This window comes from Leucopleurus acutus (genome assembly GCF_964270905.1).
Source record: "Leucopleurus acutus genome assembly, chromosome: 14".
In the NCBI taxonomy this organism is placed as follows: Eukaryota; Metazoa; Chordata; class Mammalia; order Artiodactyla; family Delphinidae; genus Leucopleurus; species Leucopleurus acutus.
The window spans coordinates 17,779,563-17,799,411 of NC_139156.1; the positions used below are offsets into that span (position 1 = coordinate 17,779,563).

The 19,849-nt window shown below is 45.4% G+C and overlaps 1 pseudogene across 1 annotated transcript; it reads left to right on the forward strand.

Moving 5' to 3' along the window:
* The first annotated feature begins 8,902 nt into the window (after positions 1-8,902).
* On the forward strand, positions 8,903-16,439 carry LOC309971465 (guanylate cyclase 2G-like; annotated as a pseudogene). The gene is made up of 7 exons: positions 8,903-9,024; positions 9,289-9,429; positions 10,332-10,524; positions 12,284-12,458; positions 13,594-13,692; positions 14,978-15,077; positions 16,337-16,439. The product of its transcript is annotated as a guanylate cyclase 2G-like (transcript).
* The last annotated feature ends 3,410 nt before the right edge of the window (positions 16,440-19,849 follow it).

A 19,849-nucleotide genomic window follows, 5' to 3' on the forward strand; every position in this document is an offset into this window, starting at 1 on the left:
TCAGGGTTCTTGCTAAAGCTGACAATGATTCAGCCTGTCGTCACTGCTGGAGGAAGAGGTGAGTCCCAGAGCTGGTGCCCAGGAGGCCTCTGGGTGCAATAGTCCGTTCAGGGGCCCTCCTCACATTCCTTCTTGTTGGGTACCGAGGGCCGATGACTTCTCGTAGCCACACCGTGTGACTCAGCTGGCCTTGTGGTTCATTTAACCTGGCAGTGGTGCCAGAAGAATAGGTATGCTTCTACCTAACCTCTTCCTCCCCCACCTTCCTCTTACAGTCACCCAGGGCACCAGAAACAGCAAAACTAGTGGCTTAGAAGTGGCTGGGCTTCAAAGGCGACTGGACCTGGGTTTGTCTCCCAGCTCTGTCCCCACTCCCTGGGAGCAGTTTAAACCCTGAGTTCCTTCATTGTGAGAGATCCCCACCCCCCGCCCTCATCTCCTTGCTAAATAAGAATCATCACTGCCTCGAGGACGGAGCTCCCTCAGCCAGCCTTCAGATTAAGCCCTCTTCCTCCATTCTGATCACTCACCTCCGCACGCAGGCTTGGTTTGTGTGAGAGGTAATCTGCAGCTAGTATAGGTTCTTATATCTGGGCCCTAGCATTGATATATTCTTTTTAAGCTCCCCAGGTGATTTTAATGTGCAGCCAGGGCTGGGAACAATTGACAAGGAGAGGTGTTCTCAGACTAATAAGCACACGCATCTCCTGGGGATCGGGTTAAAATGCACAGACTGATCCAGTAGGTCTGGGCAGCGCCTGAGATTCTTTATTTCTGCCGAGCTCCCAGATGCTGCTGCTGCTGCTGTTCCCTGGGACATCTTTCAAGTAGCAGGCGTCTAAGGCAGACCCATTTCACGGATGGTGAAATCGAGGCCCCCAGGTGATTTGTTTGAAGAGACTGACTGGTAAAGTCTAGACTTGAACACGTCTTCTGACTCTAGAGTTTGTTCTGTCCTCTTTATAAATAATAGTGCTTCATTACTGCATACAAATAATTGACGTAACCTCTTAAGAACACAGTGAATGACATGAGAATTTTTCAGGGTTCCTCATTTCATTGCCTCTCCCTGTGAAGTGCTAAAACAGGACCCTTAAGTGCATGTAATAAATATAATATTCTATTATTATAGAACCATTCTATGTAGATAGTAATGGAATATAATCCTCAATATGTAGGTAATAATATTTTAATTGCATAGTGTTGTTTCTAGATTGTTGATATCCTTTATGTTCATACAAATTTTTCATTATGATTTGTAGCCGTCTTTACTCTGTGTCAGGCACCATGTCTGGTGGTTCGCAGGTATTACTACATTTAATCTCCACAGCCACCCTGAGAGGGATTATCGTCAGCTCCATTTTGACAAGAAGAGTGAGGCTTACAGGGAAAAGTAACTTGCCCTCTACTGTGTGGTAGAGCTGGGATTTGAACCCAGGAGTCTGACCACGAGGCTACATTTATTTTAAGCTGGCCTTGCGTTTGTGGCTCCACATGGAGGGGCCAGAAATAGTTTTCTCCTTTTTGGGTGTTCCTGCCCAGGGTGACCCCCTGGGCGAGGGGCTGTGTTAGTGGCTCTTGAACAAATGAACGTGAAGATGGGCATGTCTCCCGCCATGGGTCTGTCTGTTTCTGTCCATCTGCCGCTGTGTCTCTGTTTCTTCCAGCAGCGTCCGCTGGCACCTGCTCTGATTCATCTGCTCATTTCCACTCTTCAGGGCTTGCTGTTCCTCCGCAGGAGCCCACTGGGATCCCTTGGCAACCTGAAGCCTTCCAGCTGCCTGGTGGACAGACGGATGCAGGTGAAACTGTCAGGATTTGGGCTGAGGGAACTCAAATATGGCCGGACGTACAGAAGATACAACGAGAGAACGACGGACCGCTCGGGTAACCGTTGGCAGGTCTTGCACCCACTAGCTGTCAGGAGAGGGGTAAAGGGCTCCTATGCCACCTCTGCTTTCTGAGGCTCACGTGCACGGGTACCTGCAGGTGGGCCTCCCTCTGGGGCTGATGTTATGTGGTTATTCCAGCCACCCAAGGAGATGAGAAAAAAATAACGCCCACGAGTGGCACGAGTCCATGGTGGGGTGTCTGAGTTAGGAGACTAGTTCCCACCCTGGCTTAGCTGGGTGACCTGAAGTGAGTCACTGCCCTTCTCTTCAGTCCTCTGTGTCTCCTCGCGTCTTCATCCTGTGCTCTCAGCGGAGAAGGCGCGACCTGCCAGGCACCTTACAGATGATGAGCTCAGTAGTTTTCCAACCTCTCCGCGCTCCGGTATCACTTGAGAAGCTTTAAAAAATATGCAAGGGGCTGGGTCCCACCCCATGCCAACTGAATCAGAATTTATGAAGAAGGGGTCTGGGCATCTGTATTTTATTTATTTATTTGTTTGTTTGTTTACTTATTTATTTGGCTACACTGGGTGTTAGTTGCAGCATGCGGACTCTCAGTTGAGGCATGCATGTGGGATCTAGTTGCGGTGTGCATGCGGGATCTAGTTCCCTGACCAGGGATCGAACCCGGGCCCCCTGCATTGGGAGCATGGAGTCTTAGCCACTGGACCACCAGGGAAGTCTTCGTATTGTTTTCTAAAAGCCTCTCAAGTGATTCTGATGGGCATCTCAAGATCAGACCCACCGCCCGGAGTCCAACCCTCCTTTACATGTGCGCGAATTGAGACTCTACGACTCTTCCTACTTGTCCAAGTTACTGAACACTCCTGAGTCTCACCTTGCACTGTCCTGGGCCCTGATGAGCCCAGTGCCCTCCACCTTGACTGCCTGTCTCTGAAGCAGCACACTCCCAGCAGCTTCACTGTGTGTACATGGGGAGGTTTCTATAATATGGGGGCAGGATGGTATCTTGCAGAGAAAGGCAAAGGGGAAATTTTGAAAACCTGCTAGCAGCCACTTCTATCTCCCCATCCCCCAATATATTTTCTTTTCATGATTATAACCTATAATGATATAAACCTATAAACCTCACTGCCAAAGAAATGTAGATTTATAAAATATACAGAATACATACATCTGTAGAGACAGAATGCAGATTGGTGGTTGGCAGGACATGGGAGGTGGGGGAAATGGGGATAAACTGCTTAACGGGCTCAAGGTTTTACTTTGGGGTGTTAGAAATGTTTTGGAACTAGGTAGAGGTGGTGGTTGTACAACATTGCCGGTGTACTAAAGGCCACTGGATTGTTCGCTTTCAAGTGGTTAGTTTTATGTTCTATGAATTGTTAAATCATTTTTTTACTGTAGGCAATATAGAAAGGGAAAAGGAAAAGGAAAGCCACCTGCGATTGCACCGTTGTGAGTTAAGTGCTGTTAACATGTTAGGGCAGTATCATCCTGATTATTTCCTCCCTATTCACACACACGGACCCCCAAGTGTGTGAATATGGAGAAAGTCTAGAACCATCAGGGCTGACTTCTCAGGGGCTGGATGCTTTCACTGCTCCTGTGCTTCCCTGAGAAAAAAGGAGTGGCTTTTCCAGTTCCACCCGGCAGCTGACATCCTCGGCTTTGCAGAGCTCTGCTGGACGGCTCCCAGAGGTGCCCCTGTCAGGCACCCTGAAGGGAGACGTTTACAGCTTTGCCATCCTGATGAGGGAGCTGATCCACCACCAGGACCACGAACATTTTGATGATCTAAACCTGGCACCAGAGGGTAAAGCTGGGAGAGACTCCTTGGCCGGCTTTGGTCATTCGGGCTAGCTTTTAAGTGCTTGTTTTTATTGTTTTGTTAAATGTTTATTGATTTAGAATCTATTCCATTATTTTTAACATTCATATTTTTTTAAATAATTAGAAGACAAATTGCAGTTTGGTTACCAAAAAAAAAAAAAAAAAAAATCAAGAAACTCAGAACTATATAATTTATTCAATAAGAGCAGCCCAAACAGTTCTGTTAGAAAATGAGTCAGATTGTGTCACTTCTCTACTCAAAATCCTCCCTTGACTTCCCATTTGGGGAGTGAAAACTAAGTCCTTACAATAGCCTGGAAGATCACTGGAGGCCTCTGATGGGGCCTCTATGACTTATATTAGTGTCCTAGGGCAGCCGTAACAAACAACCCCAAGCCTGCTGGCTTGAAACAACAGAAATTTATTCTCTCACAGTTCTAGAGGCTAGAAGTTCAAAATCAAGGTTCAGCAGGTCTGAGCTCCCTCTAGAAGCTCTAGGGAAGATCCATTCTTTGCCTCTTCCAAGGTGGCTGCCCCAGCGTCCCTGGGTTTGTGGCCATGTAGGTCTATGTAGAACCATCTCCACATTGCTGCCTTCTCTGTATAGATCTCTTCTGTATGTCTCCCATGAGGACACTTGTCCTTCGATTAGGACCCACCCAGATAACCCAAGAAGATCTCATGCTGTGGCCTCTCTCTGGGTATCTCTTACCTCATATTCGTATATGCAAATTTGCCTCATTCTTTCTTAAGGACTACAAAATTTGTCATTGTAAGGCTATGTCATATATTATCTATTGATAGACATTTTGACTGTTTTCCATTTTTTGCTGTTCCAAATTGCTGCAATGAGCAGTCTTGTATCTTTGTGGGCATGTGTGAGTATTCCTTCAGGATAGATTTCTGTTCATGAAATTGAAGAGGTAAATGTATTTTATTCACTTTTTTTTTTTTTTTTTTTTTTTTTGCGATACGCGGGCTTCTCACTGTTGTGGCCCCTCCCGTTGCGGAGCACAGGCTCCGGACGCGCAGGCTCAGCGGCCATGGCTCACGGGCCCAGCGGCTCCGCGGCATGTGGGATCTTCCCGGACCGGGGCACGAACCCGTGTCCCCTGCATTGGCAGGCGGACTCTCAACCACTGCGCCACCAGGGAAGCCCAAGGTAAATGTATTTTAAACATATTTAAAATTTTTGATAAATGGTGTCCAATTTTCTACTTACAAAGGATATATTCAGGTTTGTTTTTTTTGTTTTTTTGGCCAGGTTGTCTCTTAACACATTCCATAAGGGAATTAAGGGCAAAAGCAATGGGAGGTGAAGCAAAATTTGATCAAAATTGATAAGAAAATGTATAGCAGGTGGAGCCCCCTGGCACTTTTAATTTCCGCTTTGGCTGCACATTGGAATTTCCTGGGAAACTTTAAAAACTGCTGAGGCCTGGATCTTAGACTCAGAGAATCTGATGTCACTCGTTTGGGGTATGGCCTGGGCGTCCGGGTTTTTAAAGTTCCCCAGGTGATTCTAACATGCAGTTCAGGTGGGGAACCACTATCTTGGAGAGAGGATAGGGAAGTGTGTGTGTGTGTGTGTGTGTGTGTGTGTTTCTATGCAAACCCAGCCCGCTCTTCTCTCTTGATTTTTTTCCCGTCATTTCTTTTTTATTGCCTTGCCTACCATTTCTAGCCCATCCCCAGGGGCCTATCCCAACTCTCATCTTTAGAGCATCACGCATTCCCTGGAGACTTTTTCAAGTCAGGAGGCTTTCTGAGTGTGCTAGTTGCTTTGAAAGCAGATTCTGATTCTAATCTGTGGCTAAATGAAGCAAACGTGAGACTCATCCTAAAAGGTTAATCTCAGATCCAGGGGCATCTGAATTTGGAACCCAGCAGCTAGACACATCTTCCCTCCACTGAACCCAGGCAGGAGCCCACCTACACTTGCTAAGCTCAGCTGCCGTGTGATTGTGCCAACGGGGGGTGGGGGTGGGTGGGGAAGGTGTGGGAACGCTGTGAACAATCTGTATATTTCCCCCTCATTGTAGTCCTCCGCTCACCAGGGTACATGAGAGCTGGTCACAGGGGACGATAGATACACAGGACCACAACCAGGAAAAGTACGACATGCACCTAATTTATGGAGAAACACACCCTTCCATTAACTTCCCATACACCCCTGCCAACAATCCTGGTACTGGAAACAGTACGGATTCTCTGCGCACACTAGACCAATGGTTCTCAAACATTTTAATGGGCATCAGAATCACCTGGAGGGCTTGTTCAAACAGAATTGCTGGGTCCCATCCTCAGGGTTCCTGACTCAGTAGGTCTGGGGTCAGGCCTGAGAATTTGCTTTTCTGTCAAGATCCCAGGTGATCCACAGTCTGCGGAGCACTGGCCTAGCGTGGCCCCTCGACCAGTAGGAGCAGATCGTCTGGGAACCTGTTAGAAAATCACGTTTCAGGCCTTACTGCAGACCTTCTGAACTGGAAACTGGGGGTGGGGGTGGAGTGAGGCGTGGGCCCAGGGTCTGTGTCTAATTAGCTCCCCAGGTGATTCTGATGCCCACTAACGTTTGAGACTTGATTTCCCCTCTTCCTATACCGTCCCGGTAAGAAAGAGGTCACGATGTGAAATCTTCACCTAAGGACGGGGGTGTTTGCTCCACCACCTTGAATGGAGAAATATCTACATAAATTGTTTGGAATTTATTTCCACAGGTTTGTCTATTCTCTCCCATTTATTTATCCATTCAATTTCCTGTTATATTTCCTTTATGATATTTATATATACTTTAGTATATAGTAACTTTATATTTTGAGTTACAATCTAATACTTCTCTATTTATTTTGTGGCTCAAATTCTTTTATCTTTGCCCACTTCATTTCAGTTGGCGTCTGTGTACTTTGACATACACCCATGGCAGTGTTTTGTTTTGTGCTTCCTTAGTTTCTGGCGGTATAAGATGCTTTAGCCTCATCTTGTATTTTCCCTGCTCCAATACTAGAATCAGCTGCTTCTCTTTTTTTTTTTTCCCCCGGTACGCGGGCCTCTCACTGTTGTGGCCTCTCCCGCTGCGGAGCACAGGCTCCGGACGCGCAGGCTCAGCGGCCATGGCTCACAGGCCCAGCCGCTCCGCGGCATGTGGGATCTTCCCGGACCGGGGCACGAACCCGTGTCCCCTGCATCGGCAGGCGGTCTCTCAACCACTGCGCCACCAGGGAAGCCCCTCAGCTGCTTCTCTTAAGAAGCCCTGGCTCCTGTATTGGAGAATGAACACCTGGACACTAGATGTGCTTGTTGCTGCTGGGATGCTGTTGCTTCTAGCCCCTCTCATGGACAGAGCAAGATAATATGTGGGTGTATACTAACCCCTATGTATACACACATTCCTATCTCTATCTACCCATCTGTATCTGTATTAAGCTAAACATGGGTTCATAGTGACATCTCCAATGTTGTTATCACATGTTTCATTTACTTTAGTCTCTGCCATCACTGATCCATAACCCCCCTTTCCAACAGCGAGAATCCTGGCTCCCACCATCTGCCATCCACTTACTTATTTGTTCAATCCCAGTATTTGCGTACAGTCGTTTCAGAGTTCTTCATCTGTACCTGAGAGGCAATTCTACCAACTGGAGTGTAGTGGTTTTGAGTAGTTCCTTTTGACTTCAGTCTCACCGTCTCTAGTTGTTTCAGAAGTTACTTACGTCGGCACTTTACCCCCATCCCCTTCAATGAGATTAGGTCACACATTTGTAAAACAGGTTCTTTTGTCACAGTCTGCATTCTGTCTTGCAGTTGTCCAATCTCCCAGCTGATATTTTTTTTTAATTTGCATTCTTTAAGGTTCACTCTTTGTGCTGTAAAGTCCTATGGCTTTTGGCAAATGTGTCGTGTCATGATCCACCAATGCAATATCGTGCAGAATAATTTTATGACCCTAAAAAAATCCCCTGTGCTTCCCCTGATCAACTTCTTCTCCTCCCCAAACTCCTGGCAGCCTCTGAGCTATTTTCTGCCTCCATACTTTTGCCTTTTCTAGAATGTCATATAAACAGAATCAGTCTGTAGCCTTTTCAGACTGGCTTCTTATACTTAGTAATACCTTTAAGATTCATTCATTTTGTTACACCACAGTGGTTTTTTTTTCACCAAAACACAAATACATTGTTCTCAAAATATTATTTCCTCTACAAAACCTGGTTAAGCAGAATGTTTAACATATGTCGGTAGAAGCCAATGAGGAAGTGAAAGAAAGTAGGTTTACAAAGTGGGACACAGAGGTGGGACATAGTAGTTAACATTTATTGTTTGTTAAAATAACTTTTATGTAACATTTTATATGGAATGCAAATTGCGTAAAGCACACTTTGAGGATTTCTAATACCAAATGCTTATACGCTCCTGAAATCACGTGGAGCTATGCTTCATTTCAAGAAAAGTTCTATTAGAAAAAAACTTAATCAAAAAAAAGATTAATTAGGGTGTGCTTATATGTTTTACATTAGAGTCCTCATTTTCCAGGAGGATTCCTAATATTTCTTGTAAAATATTCAGATTTCTCTGAAATTCTAATCTGTTCAGTTTACTTAAAAACTCAATTTACAAATTTAAAAACATGTCTGTTTAAAGTGAAGTGTCCTAAATGGCACAAAGCTCAGACATTTAGCTACTTAAACCCCAAATGGATTTCAGAAATCACCAGCCAACTCAAGGACCCCAGGGCGTCAGCGCCGCTTCGACCTTCCCTGTCAGAGAGAAGGGAAATGAAAAGATGGTGGTCATGGTGAAGGCATGTTGGGGTGAATCTCCAGAGAAAAGGCCCACTTTCTCTTCCATCAGGAAAATGTTATGGGGGCTTCCCTGGTGGCACAGTGGTTGAGAGTCCGCCTGCCGATGCAGGGGACATGGGTTCGTGCCCCGGTCTGGGAGAATCCCATGTGCCGCGGAGCGGCTGGGCCCGTGAGCCATGGCCGCTGAGCCTGCGCGTCCGGAGCCTGTGCTCCGCAACGGGAGAGGCCACAACAGTGAGAGGCCCGCGTACCGTAAAAAAAAAAAAAAAAAAAAAAGTAAAACAAGAGCCTATAGGATCTAGAAACGCCCCTTACATCTGTCATCTGAAAAGAAAACATCTGGTGTTGCCGTCTGAAAAGAAAAGAATGACCCATCCTGAAATCTACATTTCTGCATGACCATGACGATTGACATGGAGCATGTCGGGAAGTGGGGGTGGTGGGGAGGGCAGTGAAGGCTACTGTTTGTTGAGTGCCCACTGGGTACCAGACACAGCCTTAGTACTCATTATCTCCCTGAATCTACAGAATGACCCTGTGAGGTAGGTATTATTATCCTCATTTCCCAGATGAAGAAACTGAGGCTCAGAGGGTGCCCCTCAAGCTCACAGGGCTGGTAAAGGACAGGCTCTGTCCTGCCAGGCGGCCTTTTGGCCATTGTCATTTCACTGCTGTCCATTGGCAACCCTTAAGTAGGAAACCTTAAGGGCGAGACATGTTGTCTTGGAATGTATACTGGGAAGTTGTTCTCCACTGTGGCCCTAAAGTTCTTGGAAAAAGACTTAAATCTCTGGGTTCTTTTAAAGCCGCGTGAATGTACTGAACAGTATGGTGAGCAAGCTGAGAGTGTACCCCAATCACCTGGAGGAGGGGGTGGAAGAGAGGACCAACTAGCTGATGGCCGAGAAGAGGAAAGTGGATCAACTTCTGTGTACAACGCTGCCCAGGTATTCCACAAAGTAGCAGGGGCCTTGACAAACTAGGAAGCAACACCATCGCTATTTAAGGAGACCTCACATGGAGACACTCTTTCCTGTGTTCTTTTTCTAAGAGAATGTTAGTCTCTTCTAAAATGCGTCAAGCATTTTGTGTGTAATTTGGTACACCTTGTAAAGGGAGATAGAGGCAAGGCCCTGGAATCCACAGGAATTAGAGAATGCAGGTCTGTAAAAGATGGAATATAGGGGATGCAGCAAGAGGAAGAGACCACTAGATGGCGCTCTAGCTTCAGGAGTCCGATTAATTACTACCCTCAGCATATTCAGGTTTTACGTCTGCCCAAATGCTTTGCACAGTACAATAGGCACCAATAACTTCAGATTCAAATCTTGCTTATTTTTGGCTCTGTTATCACCTGTGCACTCTCTAAACACTTAGAAGAGCATCTGCTGTTAAAATTCCAGCACCCTTCTATGTGTCTTGACAAAGAAATGGGGTTGGGGATTTGAATGTGTCAGTGTGAGATTGATTGATAGAAGCAGAAATGTTAATTTGTGGATCGATAAACGTTTACATTTGCTTCCACATCTGCAGACTGAGTCGTTAAAATCAAATTCTATGACCAATTGGGGCAAATGAAATTCCCTCAGGGAGAAAATCTTTTTGAAAAGGGATTTATGTGAACTGCTTCTCACCCCTCCCTGAATTTATACCCACCAATTCAAATATCTCTTTAGAGAAAATGTAGGCAGAGAAATGGGTGTCAAAAGAATCCCTCTAGATGATGGATTTTTGTGACCCCAAAATCTAACCCACCGAAGAAAAAGACCTACCAGGGAGACTTTGTAGGGGTCTATAGGAGACAAGATGAATGATACTGTTCAAAAACGATCCTATTCTCTGGTTTCAGCTTCATTGGAGAACAGCTCATAGCTGGAAGAGCCGTGGAACCAGAGCATTTACAGTCCATGACAATCTTTTTCTCTGACATTGTTGGATTCACAAAACTCTGTTCTCTCAGCTCCCCGCTGTAACTTGTGCAGCTCCTTAAGGACCTGTACAGTTTATTTGATCACATCGTTAAAACTTATGATGTGTATAAGGTGAGATACCTGGTTCCTGGGTTGTGGAGACACACATGACCCTTGTAGGCTGTCTCCAGGCATGAGTGAGGATTAATCCAGCCCTAGACCTCAGCCAGGAGGAAGGTTCTATTTCAGGCTGGCAGTCTATCTCAATTCATGGCAGAAACTCAATATTTGATTCCTGTTTGTTTTCTTGGAAAAGGGCTTGATTCATCACAGATGTAGGTGCTTGTCAAGAATCATCAGTTGTTCCCTCTGTTTCCTTCCATTATTTTATCTCACAGTAAACACATTTCTAAAACAGGCATTGACCTTCTTCTGGCTAATTCCTCCAGTTCCCTCCTGAATATATTTTTTCCACATTCAGAGAGGCTCACATTTACTCTCCTTTAAAGACTGTCTTTGGATCTGTCGTGAGTCTCACTTCTGTTACTGTGCCCTTAGCAATTCAGGTGAAGATAGACCCCCAAGCTTAGACTATCAGACTCACGGCTAAAGGTCAGACAGCAACCACCCGCCTAGTGCTACACTGGGGATGTATGAACAGGGTCACCTAGAGTGAAAAATGAATCTTGCAGGGGAGGAGAGCAACATGATAATTTGGCTTCATTCACTGGTGGTGATGATGAGGCCACTTTGTGTGCCTTCTGGCTGTTCAGATGGGGCCAGATCATGACTCAAAGGTGCCCATGTTCACACGCACCTGGTGGGCAGCCACTAGTTTACCAGCTCTGACCATGATTGCAGGGCTCTGCCTGTGGTCCTGGAATCAGGAAGACTTGGGACAGTGCAATCATGTCCCCTGGCAACACATCCTCAATGGTTATCCCCTCAAATTCCCCAAAATGTTGCCTCTGGTCAAGAGCAGAAGGAAAGATGGTACAGGTAATCACAAAGAGCAGATCACATTCACCCAACAAAAATGGAAGCTGCTCTGCTTAGACGAGCCTCCTCTGGGATTTCCTCTTACTGTTTTCTTCTTAACTACGTTTTGCATGAACTAATGCTAAAATCAGTTTATATTGCTAAGGGATGTGCCCATGGTGGGGAGAGGTAGCCTAGAAGCAGTTAGACTTGTGTACTTGTTGGCTTTGGGTCATTTTAGGGTCACCAGGAAGCAGACGTGGTCTTACTGCCTGGCTAAGGCCTGAAATTCCACATTTTCCACATCATCTTTGGATTCTGCTGAAAAGCAAACGTATCTGGAAGGGGCTGTAACTTTATGCTTACACTTGTCATTTATTCTCTGTGGTGAATGAAGGATCTGAAAGATGATTTTATTAGGAGGATTGGGGAAAAAGAGGACAGATCAGGCAGGTACATACATTTATACATATTTTGTATAATATAAGCATATGTGTAATTGGATCTAAGAGCCCTTGTGTGGAGTGAAGACAGTTCAGCTTGGGTAAGATGGATTGCACTCGATGGACCCATGTGATCCTTCAAGATCTACTCCATCAGTATATTGCTGCCTGTCTGACTGGTTTTGAACTAGGGTTGGGGAAATATAATCACCAGCACTCTCAGATTTCAGAGAAGAAGGCAGAGACTGTGGGGAAGAGGGTGAGGGAAGGAAGGCTTTGTAGGAGCCAGGACAAGAGTAGGAACTCGAGGAAATGCTGGGACTTGGATGGAATGAAGGTCAAGGAGTATGACCCTTCAAAGGCTGTGGCCTCAAACAGGATCAGCAATGAGGGGCTTTGTCTCTGACCCCACCATAACCCCCAGCCTCCCTCACGATGAACACAAGGCCACTTTCTTGCTTTATTTTCAGGTTGAAACCGTTGGAGATGCATACATGGTGGCTAGCGGACTTCCCGTCCGGAATGGTACCCAACACGTGGACGAGATTGCCACGACGTCCTTGCACTTCCTCAGTGCCACCATCCGCTTCCTGATTGGGCACATGCCTGAAGAGAAGGTTAAGCTCTGGACTGGCCTCCACACCGGTAGACAGCACTGAGGGCAGGTGGCCTTGTGGTCCAGACACAGCAGCAGGTAGTTCTAAATTCACATCCTAGGTCTGAGGCTTAATTTAGGAACCCTGAGAGCAAATGGTAGCATCTTCAGGGGAAAGAAAAGATTGAATTCTCTTTGCATGTGTATTTCTAGTTAGTCAGATTGCTTGGTAACAAGGACAAACAAAGACTCCAAGGCGTTGAACCCAAATTAGGAGGAGCCCCCGAACCAGGACATTTATTTGGGCTGCTTTCCCTCCATGCCTCTGCATCAAATGCCCTTTGATATGTTCTGTTTTTGTCAAACTCATGGGCTTGTGACTTGTGCAGAAGTGACCTGTACTTGGTTTAATGCCATTCTGTTACTGTCTTGAAATGCTTGATAATTTTTGAGTGGAAGATCCCTTATTGTCATTTGAGACCGGGCCCTGCAAACGATGTAGCCAGACCTGCTCTTACTTACCCTCCACAGCTTAACTAAAATAAAACCTGGCTCCTAACCAGGATGAATTACTCCCGTGTTTGTGCCACTGATGCTTTGTTTCCATCTCCAGTGCATGAATAACACTGTCATTAATTTCTGTCTTAGTCAGTTTGGTTGTTATAACAAACTACCATAGACTGGGTGGCTTAAACAGCCCACATTTATGACAGTTCTGGGGGCTGGAAAGCCTAAGGTCAGGATTCTACCATGGGGGATTCTGGGGAAGCCCTCTTCCTACGTCCTCACGGTGCAGGAAGAGAGAGAGCTCTCGTGTCTCTTTCTCTTCTTATAAGGGCACTGGTCCCATCATAAGAGCCTTCCCTCTCACCACCTCCTCTAAACCTAATTACCACCTAAAGGCCCCACCTCCTCATCATATTGAGGTTAGAGCTTCAGCATGTGAATTGGGGTGGGACACACAAACATTCAATCCATAATAGTTGATTATGTTGCTTTCCACCAAAAGTCTGTGGGTTCTGTAGTTTGCCTCATTGTAAACCCTGCGGTCTATTTCCAGGCTTTGCCCCCAGAGGCTACTTCACGAATATTTATTGACTTGCTTTTGTTGACCTGATTTGCACTGTGGAGTCCCACACTTGGGAAATGCAGACTGGTCATGCGCCTCTGTCCTTCCCTTTGCAGGTCCCATGGTGGCTGGCGTGGTAGGAATCACCAGGCCCAGATACTGTCTGTTTGGAGACTCTGTGAACATGGCCTCCAGAATGGAAAGTAGCAGTTTGCGTGGGTATCGTTTACAGCACTTTGCAAACACACGATCGCTGTCCCTCCCGTCCCCTATCTTTAACCAGAGAGTATTTTTAGAAGACCCATTTGCATTTTGTCTTCTCTTTTCCATCTGGAGGATAAGATCATTATCCAATTCAGACAACACTGGTCACAAGCTTTGAAGATGGGTTTTTGCACTGTGTTCTCAATGGAGCCATATAAACACACATGACATCTCCTTCCAAGACTTTCCATCCTAAACAGTCAGGTACACATATAGTAAGATCATTTAAATAAGGAGCAGCAGTTGGCAGACTTTTTCTAAACAGGGCCAGACAGTAAATATTTTAGGCTTTGGGGGCTATAGTCCCTGCTGCAACTATGTAACTGCTGTTGTTGTGTGAAAGCAGCAATTTGCAACATGTAAAAATATTGGGTGTGTTTATGTTCCAATAAAACTTTATTTTGCAAACACAGGTGGTGGGCAGGATTTGGCTTGTAGGTAGTAATGTGCCAATCCTGCTGTATAGTTTTGGCGATGCCAAAGAAATCTATGGCCAGGAACTCCTGGGGACATCAAATTCTTTTGCATTACAATAATTTTATTGTATTGATTATTACTAGACACATATATGCCATTTATCAGCTGAGACATTTATCAGCTGGAAAAAATAATTACTCAGTGATTTAAGTTTTGAAAAGTTTAGGTTAACATTCTTTTGAATTTGTAAATCTTCCACAGTATATAAAAACACACAAGAAATCTTTTCCCCTCTGATTACTTTGTTGTCTATGTTAATCAACTGAGTCTCAAATCCAGATTTAAACGTCTCTCTTAGCTTGTAAGTAAAGAGTTCAAGGACAAAATATGAAATTGGAAATGCTGATGTAGACTCCACACCTGACTTTAGCTGCAGTTCTGGTTACAAAGGACATTTTCAGTGGTACATCCCAGCTCTGGTACTGTCCCAGGGAGCCTGAGGACCCCAGCTGCCCTCATCCATCAGGAACACCAACTTGCATATGGACTCCATTTCGTCTTCTGTTTCTAAACCGAATGTGTTAAAGCTTGAGCAACACCCAGCAGCATCTGAGCAATGCCTGGATGGTTGGTGATACCAGTCCACGTGTCCTAGACGTGAGAGAGGTTGTCTGTGATTTGTTTAGTGAGAGGTGCTAGCAGTCCAAGAACTTGAGCCATGTGTGTAGTGTTCCCTCCCCACAGCAGCCCTTGCCCCACTGACATCCATATGAAATTCACAACCAAGGTGATGACTAGGCTAAAACTTGTTTCTGGCAGCTCTCCGGATTCAGGTCTCTCAGAGTACTGCAGGCGCCCTGCTGGCGTTGGGAGGGTGTGATTTGCAGAAGAGAAAAAGAGAGGCACCATTCCAGTCAAGGTAAGACTGGACGAAATGCGTGCCCACCCCCCCACTCCATTTCGGTCCCTGAAGGAGATATTGAGGAACTTGATGGGATGAGTGAATCTCCATGCCGTGGTTCATGGAGACCACTAAGGTCCATGTGGAGGCTCTCATGACTGTGAGGTTATCTTCCTCCAAAGAGGACTGTACAATTCCCTTAAGTGGTCAAACATGGAATCTGTGACTTTGGCTCCAACCTAGACCAACCTCTTGTGTGATGCCTCCTTTCTCTTTGCTACACTGGTCTCCTGGCTTCTGCTTGAACACCCCAGTCTAGTCTCCCACAAAAGCAACAGCAAATATAAGCCCAGGAATTATAATGTCCACATTCTTCTATTTCCCTTCTCATGAGTCTAAAGTGCCCAGGTGGAGGGGATGGAAGTCCATTGGTTTGGGGGCACTTGGACCTCATCTCTACACATTTAAATATCTCTTCCCTTTCTCTCTGCCTTCCTTTCCATCCTGGCTTCCTGTCCATCACTGAAATGTACCATGATACCTTCTCATCTTTCTGATAAGCATTGCCCTTTCTGGGGGTGGTGGTACTCCTCTTGAGATGTTCTCAGGAGCATCTTGGAGATGCTCACAGGGGGAGTGGTGAGCGGTTACTATGACATTGGGAGTTTGAGTGGGTGTCAGGGTCCAGGGAAAGAAGTGAAAGGGAGGAGGTACCTTCAATTCCACAGTTTGCTAAGTCTGGCATGATGTATTTCATCAACGGACTTCAGGTAAGAGGAAGATTTTTCTAGATGTCAGCGGTGTAGACTAGCTTTGAATCCTGTCCCACTTGTTCCTAGCTGTCTCATTTGGGGGCTTAGTTTTATCATCTGTAAAATGGGAATGGTGATAATACTGCCCTCAAAAGGTGGCTGTGAGGATTAGTTGTGAACCTGTATGTGAGGTGTTTCACTTGGTGCCCTACTCATAGTAAGAGCTCAAGAGATTTTATTATTATTTTAAAAAGATTTTCTTTGCAACAGACTTTAGCCTCCCCTGGCCCTCACCCCATAGACCATCGTTGACTGTCCATCTAGGCTTATTGGCCAAGTCCAAGGATACGATCACTATTTCATCTATGATGAAGCTTTTCCCTCACCAAGGCAGCTCCCGCCTGATTGCAGTTCTGGCTACGAACAACGTTCTCAAGGGCGACCTGAGTTGTCTGCTGAGAGACCACACTTGACAGGCAACCTCTCCTGCTCTGTGATTCACTAGCTCTCCTTTGCTTCCCACAGGGCAAAGGAGAGCAAACAACCTTCTGGTTGAAGGGCAAAAGGCTTCACGATCCCACTCCCCGACTTTACTGAGGATGAAGCTAAAATCCCAGAGATCTTCTGAGGTGAGTATTTTCTTCAGAGTTGTTTGTGTGGTTCCAGGAAAGTCCATGGGGTGTCTTAAATATCCCCTTCAGGGATTGTAGTTCCGGGGTATTGAGTCAGTCTCCCAGTAGGGGGAGCCATCTAGCTGGCCTCCTCCGTCCACCCTGGAGTCCTGTGGCCTAGAGCAAAGGTGGAGTCAGATGAGCTGGATACAGTGAACTCATTTCCTGGGAGACCAGGGCTGCCGCTCCCAGACCAGCCAGCGAGCCTGCCTCCCCGCCAGAGGTTTCCAGCGCAATAGCTTGCGAATTTGCAGTGAGTCCAATTTCATTCTGGGAAAGGGGAAAGCTGGAGGACGAAGCCTGGGGCCAGGGACCTGCCTTTCTCTGCAAAGTGCCTCCTCCCTAACCTTTGTGTTTATTATATTTATCAGCTAATCGGCCTGCAAGGACGTAGAGGCCCACAGCAGAAGGCATCTCAGGAATGTTTTCAGGGGCTAAAGCTCTTACTGAGGGGTGAATCACTGAAATCCAACAGGTTCAGGCCGTCCCAGGCAGGCAGAACCCCTGTAGTCAGTGGCTGGAAGGCCTGGCCCTGAGCTCTCACTTCCTGTGAGCACTGCAGCTTCCAAATGGATCATGTCCCATTCTCAATGTATTGCTTAATTTCTTTCTTATCCATCGGCAGGACTCTTCTTCTGCCCAGAGGTGGGCAGCTGAATTCTAGGAACTTCACAGACTCCATTTTCTATGACATGATTCCATTTTCATCTTATTTATTTATTTATTTATTTATTTATTTATTTTTGGCTGCCTTGGGTCTTCGTTGCTGTGCACGGGCTTTCTCTAGTTGCAGTGAGCGGGGGCTACTCTTCATTGAGGTGCGCGGGCTTCTCATCGCGGTGGCTTCTCTTGTTGTGGAGCATGGGCTCTATGGTGTGCGGGCTTCAGTAGTTGTGGCACATGGGCTCAGTAGTTGTGGCTCACAGGCTCTAGAGCGCAGGCTCAGTAGTTGTGGCGCATGGGCTTAGTTCTCCGCGGCATGTGGGATCTTCCCAGACCAGGGCTCGAACCCGTGTCCCCTGCATCGGCAGGCGGATTCTTAACCACTGGACCGCCGGGGAAGTCCCAAGGATTGAAAGCTTTTGACTGATCCTCGGAAGGAGGGAAGGTAGAGACATTTATATGAAGGGGACAGGGGAGTTACCTTAGCATGGAGACAGTGGGCCAAAAGTTATCTTCTCATGTCTCATATCTTCTTCCCTTGTTTGGGATCAGGGCTTCTGGGTGCTAAGCACTTTGTTCCATTATGAAAGGGAACAAAGCAACTTCTGCTATGGGGTCTCTTAGAGAGACTGGCCAGTTCCCACCGATCTATCCATCCAGCCATCCAGCCATCCATCCATCCATCTTTATGAACATTTCATTAATTCAAAGAGCATTTATTGAGTCCTTACTCTGTGCCAGGTACCACACGGGGGGACACAAGAAAATGCGAAACTTTCTATGATCTTTAGTTCTCAGTTTAGCTGGAGAGAGGAAACATAGTAGTAATGCAACATATTGAGGACTCACAGAGGTATGTACAAAAGAGCAGAAGTAACTGAGAAATCCAATACTGTTACATTGAAAGAGAATTAGAAAATAACACACAGATGTAGGGATAGGGTGGGATATGACAATCAGCTATCATTATCCCATCTTTGTATCTGTATGGAGTGTGTGTGTTTGTTCCCTTCCAGCCCTAGCCCACATGCTTACACAGTTATGTTCATATAATAAAAACTTTGTTACTTCTGCCTTTTTCATCAAACATTGTAACACAAACATCTGGCATCCAGTCACACACATGTACATAGAACATATATACACATGTGCCTACATTCACACACACACATGCACATATATACATACACATGTACACACCTATACATATATACATGCACATATACACATATACACATATACAGACATCAACCTCTCTATATCTATCTCTCTACAGCTATAGCTATAGCTGTCTCTATCAATTGGTAGAGATTTATGTGCCTGTGTATACTCAGTATATATGTCTGTGTATATATCCATGTCTCTCTCTATATTTTGTTTAAATTACTCAAGTTTAGAGAGAGAGAGAGAGAGAGAGAAGATGTCTTTAGGGTTCATAATTAGGAATTTTGATAAAAGCACTTTCCTAAAATCTATATTCAGGGTTTTTTTCTATGTCAACCAAGGATACCTAAGGGAGAAAGTACCCTTTCCTCCTCTAAATGTCTGTTTTATGTTTAGCACTAATGGGAGTTTGCAAGAGAGATTGTTTAGAGAGTGACTTTCTCTTCATTCCTTAGTAGAGAAGTTGTGAAACATGAAACATGCAACCAAACATCGTGGGGCTGTTATCTTTGAGTTGAAGCACATGCCGTTGCTGGTGACAGACGTGAGGGCCTGAGAGACAGGGATGACCACAAAAACTTTTCCCCCAGACATTAATCATGCAAAATGGCTCTGCCTCCTTGCCTAGAAACACAATACTGGAATTTCTGAAATGCAACTGCAGGATAAAATGATTGAAAGCCTGTGATATATATGTGAATTTAAGAAGCTCTAGTTGTAGAAACCAGTGGGAGGGTTGAAGATTCGGCTACCAACATGATATATTTACACTGTAAGCTATAGTCATAGGTTATCTATTTTAAGGCATTTTATTTACTCCGTAGCACCACCAAGAGATACAAGATCATTAAACATTATGCTAAAACAAAGCAAAACTAGCACAACTTTGTTTTACTCTGACAGCCAAGGATTTATGATTATGGCTGTGAGTATGCTATTTAAGAGTTTTTGACTAGAACCAATGAAATATGTCTTCTGTCCTTCCTGACTACAAAAATTCTGAATATATAGGAAGAAGAGATCCCAAACTGGTTGGAGTACCAGCTTTGAGACCAGTTTCAGCTACGCGTCATTTTAATCGACCCTATTGCTAAACCTGCACTCTGTGTCTCCAGAGGTTTGAGAACTAGCTTAATTTCCGAGTTCATTAACATGGTTGTAAGAGAACCATCAAACTACAGATCCCAAAACTTCTCAAATACATTAAATACAGAGATACAAACTGACGTGTTTTCCAATGATAAGCCCGCTAGTTGAGTCTCTACAAGACAAAGAACAGAATTTAAAGCTCAGGCTTTTCCTAGCGCATCTCAGCTTCTAGCCTCAAACCGGGGTCCTCAGTGCATTTTCAGGGATCCGCCAATTCTCTACCAGGACCGCTTCTTTCCGTTTTTATTTGCTTGACCGTGTAAATCATTACTCTCAACATGTTCTGGATCACTGGGGTGGCAGCGCTCTCAGCATGAGAAACCACGTGATTTCACTGGCCATTTGTTTTCATTTTATTTGCATTTGTGTTTCCGAGTTTTTGTTGGTTCCA